The sequence below is a fragment of the Octodon degus genome, unplaced genomic scaffold, assembly GCF_000260255.1.
Source record: "Octodon degus isolate 3935 unplaced genomic scaffold, OctDeg1.0 scaffold00024, whole genome shotgun sequence".
NCBI classification, from domain to species: Eukaryota; Metazoa; Chordata; class Mammalia; order Rodentia; family Octodontidae; genus Octodon; species Octodon degus.
The window spans coordinates 18,172,881-18,178,901 of record NW_004524600.1 but is presented as its reverse complement, the minus strand read 5'-3'; the positions used below and the strand labels follow the sequence as shown (position 1 = coordinate 18,178,901).

The following is a 6,021-nucleotide window of genomic DNA, read 5'->3' as shown; positions in this document are numbered from 1 at the left end:
CTCGGGGGCGTGGGCGTGGCTGACGCGGGACCGCGCGCCCGGGGCGCTTTTCCCAGAAGCCAGCTGGACCTCTTCGGGGGCCTGCGCCCAGCCCCTCTGGGGACCTGCAAACCGGCCCTTTGGGGTATCTAAACACCGACCTTTTGGGGACCTGCGCCCGGACACCTTGGGGGACCCGCGTCCGGCCCCTAGTGGCCTGCACCCAAACCCCTCGGGCGACCTGCAACCCGGCCCCTCAGGGGATCTGCACCCCAACCCTTTGGGGGACCTGCACCCCAGCCGCCGCTGTAGCTCTGAGAAGATCGGTCACGTCCAAGGCCACCCTGGCCCCTGGCACCGCGACAGAGACTGTGGCCAAGACCTTGCTGTCCAGGCACAGGTGCTGCAGCGAGGAGTACTACATGAGGCTGGGATACATCTTAGAAAACAAAACAGCCTCAAAAGTAAGAAAGTGTATCAAACAAGGGGGAGAAAGAGTACCCCCACAGGATGGGGGACTATGGAAGAAATCAGCTAAGTAAAAGAGGGCCCTATGCCCAAAGCTACAACAATTTAAGGAGCACAGTAGATTGCAACTCAAACTAAGACTTAGATCCATGAGTCTACAATGGTAGGAATCCACAATTGTGTGCAGAAGAGGTGAGGCTGCCACGGAGGAGGCCAAATGATTGTATAGTACCAGCCCCCAGGATCCGTTCGGTCACAGTGCTCTGCAGTCCAGGACTAATAAAAATACGTAATAACACACAGACACTCTACTATCCGCTATGGGCTGTGTGTACATAGTGACCACCTTGTTCAACAAAGCACAGTGGAGAGGAGAAAGTGGTTTTACAGCAGCTGGAGCAGGTCTTCCCCTCCTTCTGGAGCTCAAGCTCACCATTAGCAGGCCTATGTCACTTTGGTGTTACTCTGAATCTTTGATATGGTTGCAGAGATGGCACGTTCCCTCTGTGGAAGTCTTCTGCAGAACCAGTAATCCTAGTCTTACCATCAGAAAAATATCATGCAAATTCCAGTACTGGCAAATCCTTGAAAGTACCTGACCAGCCATCATCAAAGCTGTCAAGGTCATCAAAGAGAAGGAAAGTCTGAAAATGTTCCCCAGCCTGGGGAATCCTCAGGGAACCTGAAACACACATGTAGGGAATTATCCAGGAGGGGACTTTGGGACAAAGTGCATCAAGTCAAAAGTATGGAAAGCTGAATGGGCATGAACTTTCACTGGTAATGAAGTATCAAGATTGGTTGCTTGTGCCCAATAAACTGTGCTGATGTGAGAGGGTAGTGAATGAGGGCCTGGGAATTGGGCTCATGGGAATTCTTTGTATCATCTTTGCAACAAACATTTTTTTTGTAAATCTAAGACTGTTCTTAAAATTATCTTTAAAAGAAGTAAATAAGAGATGAGGGCTGGCATTTAAAAAATGGGTTTACTGTAAGGGCCTGTTAGATAAGAAAACCACTGCAGGAGGAAACAATGTGGGTATTGGGATTAAGACCACATGCACCCTAGGGGTGTGCTGACAAAGGCCAGACAGGCTCACTGCTCTGGAGAAAGTTGTGAAAGAGGAAAGAGAGTGAAGCTACCGAAGGGCAGTAGACTTGGCAGGGCCCTCTGGTTACAATAGGCTTTAAATTTTATGCTTAGCTGGGAGACTTTGGAGATTTTTAGCAGAAAAGCAACATGATGTGCCCCGCACCCCCACCCCCTGCTGTGTGTAAACCCACCTGCTGTGTAAATTAAGGGGTAAAGATGGAAGCCATTGAACAGATTTGGCATCTGGGACAACTGTGTGTCAGCTCAACTCCAGCAGGGTTTCCACATATTTGGTTCAACATTGCTTTCTGAGTGGGCCTAGGAAGGTGCTTCTGGTTATTATTCACAGTCGAGTAGGGAGGGTAAGTCATTTTCCCCTTCTCAATACCCAAGAGGTGGCACTGGCCTCATCCAACCCAATGAAGGCCTGAGTAGGAGAATAAGGCAGGGTAATGTGGCATTCCTCCTCCCTCTGCCTGACTCTGACTGAGTCTTCAGTCCTGTCTTATTTTTGCACTTGGACTCCAACTAGAACTCACACAGCTGGCTCTTCTGGGTGTCCAGCTGACTGGCTGGGCATCTCGGGACTTCTCGGCCTCCGTCACTGTAGGAACCCATTCCTTGTGATACACATTGCACATACATTAGAGATCTCCCACCCCGTTGTTCAGTTTCTTTGGAGAATCTTGACTAATAGAATAGCAGGGAGGATGGCAAGAACAGTGAGGTTCCACACACACCCACAAGCAAAGACTGGCATGAATCGCTGATGGAAGGGAGGGAGAAACGGCAGTCAAGGATCCAGGTTTTACCCAGAGCAACTAAATAAAAGCCGCGCCTTATTCTGGGGTGGGAGACTCTCTGAGAAGTGAGAATATATATGGTCTGGGAGGGGCCTCCGGTGACTCTCCTATTTTAACAGTTTCTGTTTTCAGTTGTTGTCACCAAAAAGGCAGCTGGTTAGGTCAGTCTGGGATGCTGACATAAATTTGGAAGTGTCCAGTGCACAGATGGTGTGCAACTAAAATTGGTAGGTCTGAAGCCTAAGCCCCCAAAGCAGTCTGCAGTCCAGAGGCCAGGAAGACCGAAGAATAAAGAAAGGAGATTGAGAAGGCCTGCTCAGTGAGGTAAGAGGTGAAACAAGAGAGAACGACTTTCCAGAGGCCAAATGAAGACAAGTTTCAAGAAAGAATTTGCTGGGTTTGGTGGTGAAATCCTGTAATCCTACCTCGTTCTTGGAGGCTGAGGCAGGAGGATCCCAGGCTGGAGTCCAGCTTGGACAACTAAGCAAAACCCTGTCTCAAAATAACAAAAGGGCTGGGGATGTAGCTTAGTGTGAAGGCTTTAAGTTTAATCTTCAGAACTAAAGGGAAAAAAAGAAACAAGAAAGGCAAGAAGGGAGGAAGAAAGGGAGGGAGGGGGGAAAACAATGATTCACTCTATTAAATGTTCTTGGAGTATGAAAAATTAGAGCTGAATATGAAACAGTTGGCTTATCAAATTTTTAAGGGAAGCGAGACAATGCAGGGGACAGGAGTGAGTGACGCTCTCTCTGGAAAGAGGTTCCTCAGCAGCTGAGCTGAGCGGAGCTGGCCTCAGTGCGCACCGCACAGGGCAGCTTCAGCAGGAGTGTGGGCGAGCTGCACCAGGGCGCAGACTCCGGTCCGGTGGCGGCGGGGGCCTATTTCGTGGGTAGAATATGGATCCAGGCCTCTCACCGAGAGTGAGGAGTGGGGAGGACGTTTGGAAAGTGAGGAAGAGTGTGAGATTGCTTTCTAGGGCAGCGGGAAAGGAAATGGACTTTGAAAACTGGATTTTTGGACGTAGACAAGAGCTGCGGGAGGGCAGGGGCGGGCATCGAACACAGCAGAGCTGGTCTGGCCAGCTGTGTGCTCTCAGCAGCCTCATTTATTTACAGGGGTTCAAATAAACCTAGGGAGAGCCTAGAAGGGCGATGTCGAACCATGCAGAGCTTTCAGTGCTGCGAGCAGCCCGCTGCGGCGCCGCGGGGGCCACAGTTCACACTGCTGGCCAGGAGGAACCAACGCGCCAGGCTGCTATGGACGAGGAAGGCTTGAGCACGGATGTAACAAAATGACTCTGTCCACCAGGCCTGCCGTGCCGGCCCTGCCCCTGGGGAGCACTGAGACAGGGCGAGGTGGCACCGCGCCTGTAATCCCAGCTCTTGGGACTCTGTAAACAGGAGGATCAATATGAGTCCGATCTAGTAGTGAGACCCTGAACACCCTGTAGACCCTTCCCTAAAAAAAAGAAAAAAGAAAGAAAAAGAAAGAGAAAGAAAAACAAAAACAAAAACGACTCTATTAAATGATAGCGCCTCGGCCTGCTAAGAAAGGACATGAACGACAGCGTGGAGCCAAAGGCAAAAGAATGAGAGGGTGATGGACTGCATGTGCCGGAAGAAACTGTTGGAGCGGCGGGGAGAGATTCCCTCGGGAAAATGGGAGAGGGCTGCTGCTGAAAGGGCTGTCTGAGCTGCAGATGTGACAGCACACGGGAACGGCGATGGCAGGGTCTAGAGCACAGCGGACCCGAATTCCTCTCTGCGAGCTCTCAGGCCGCCCAGTGCCAAGGCCCCAGGATGGTCTTTATAAGTTATTCTTGCAGGTCAGCTGCCACCCTGAGCCTGGTTGGACTCTTAGAGAGGTGGGGACTGACAGGGATCTTTGGGCAAAGCCCAGATAAAGGAAGGTCAGCCCTTGGAGAAGGTTGTAACTGTCTCATGAGGGCGTCTCAGCGGCACCACCATCTAGACATGACTCGCTTTCCTAATTTTGAGGGCAGAAAACCCTCAAACACTCTGGGATGGAAGGTCATTTAACCCAAGTGCCCTCCTGAGTGGCACTGGGCAACCCCAAAGCTCCCTTAACTCCACACCACTCCACTCCGCCCCTTCCCCTTCCGTCCCTCCCTTCCCCTCCCCATTCTCTTCTCCTGTCCCCCAGACCTGTGGCAACCCCCAGTCCACTCTGTCTCAGTAGCTCATATAAACAGCATCACAGAACATGCATCCTCTTGTGACTGCCTTACATAACATAATGTCTTTACTCTTTATGCACATTATAGCAAGTGTCAGAATTTCTTTTCAAATATTATAATGATAATATTCCGCTGTCTGTATATATCAGATTTCATGTATCCACCCCTCTGTCTGTGGATGCTTGTGGTACTTTCACCCTCCAGCTGCTGTAAATAATGCTGCGAAGAACTTGGGTGCAAACGTATCTCTCTGCTTTCATTTCTTCTGAGTATAGACCCAGAGGTGAAATATATGGTGATTGTACGTTTAATTTTTCATAGAATCATCAAAGCATTTTCCACTGCACTAGTTTGCATTCACACCAGCAGGGCACGAAGCCTCCAGCGCCTCCACCCACCTCTAGCACTTGTTCATCTCTTAGCCTATCTTCCGTTTCTCCCCTTCAATCCTACAGGGCACACAGTATCGTGCGAAAACCATGAACGCCTGTTATTAGCCTGTCAAAGGCGGAAATGAAGTTAAATGAAGCAGCGGGAGCCCAGCATGTCCCCGCTCACACACCTTGTCCTTGATCTGCACTGTGCCTTGCCCAAGCCACAGGAGGCTAATTAATATTCATTAACATTAAACAAATTTAAAATTCAGCCCCCAGTCTCATTAGCAGCACTTCAAGTGCTTAATACTCCCCATCACAAGCAGCTCCCCTGTGGACAGTGCAGAGTAGAACATTTATTTTATGGCAGACAGTTCTTTGGTAGCTGTACTGGGGACGCTGACTACGTTGGCTCACAAATACTTGCATAAGCTTTTCCAGAGCTGGCTAGATTAAGATTTAGGTTAAAGATCTTTCTTTGGGGTGTGGGGAAAACAGACTGCTTAAAACTCTACGGTCCTTTTGCACACCGATGCCTACACTGCAGGCTCTCCCATTTTCCTGTTTAAATATTATACTTCAACACACAGAAGTCCTGTAGCTCTCGGCAGTCTTCATGAACACAAACCTAGGAAGTCATCTAAGGCTTTCCCTGCCTCATCTGACTCGCCTCTTGGACTCTAAGTTTCAAACAGACAGCACTGTGTCTGCTCCACTCTGAGTGAAACTCAGAGTGTGACACAGTACCCTGCACAGTAGAGACACTTAGCAAATGCTTGTTGAAAGAGGAGTGGATGCGTGACCTAAGTAAATGCAGAGCTCAGGCCTTGAGATAGGCCCTCAGGTGGAGTGAGATTTAGAGGCCTCTTCTAGCTCTCCTAATAGCAACTGTTTCTTTTATTTTTACAGAACACAGATTTGTAAACTCTTACGTTGTGCTGTGATGTTGTTTTCCCCTAGCTCAAAACAAACAACCTAAACCTTAATTCTGTAAGGATCATCTTTTTTTTTTTTTTTTTGTATTTTTTTGTATTTTAAGGAAGGGTCTACAGGGTGTTCAGGGTCTTACTACTAGAGTAGTTGGACTCGTAGTGGGACTCATAGTGA

General features: G+C 49.2%; 1 protein-coding gene across 1 annotated transcript in view; it reads right to left on the bottom strand.

Moving 5' to 3' along the window:
- Positions 1–6,021, bottom strand: part of Stx11 (syntaxin 11) — a 37,803-nt gene that overhangs the window by 29,200 nt on the left and 2,582 nt on the right. The gene's annotated exons all lie outside the window — the stretch shown is intronic.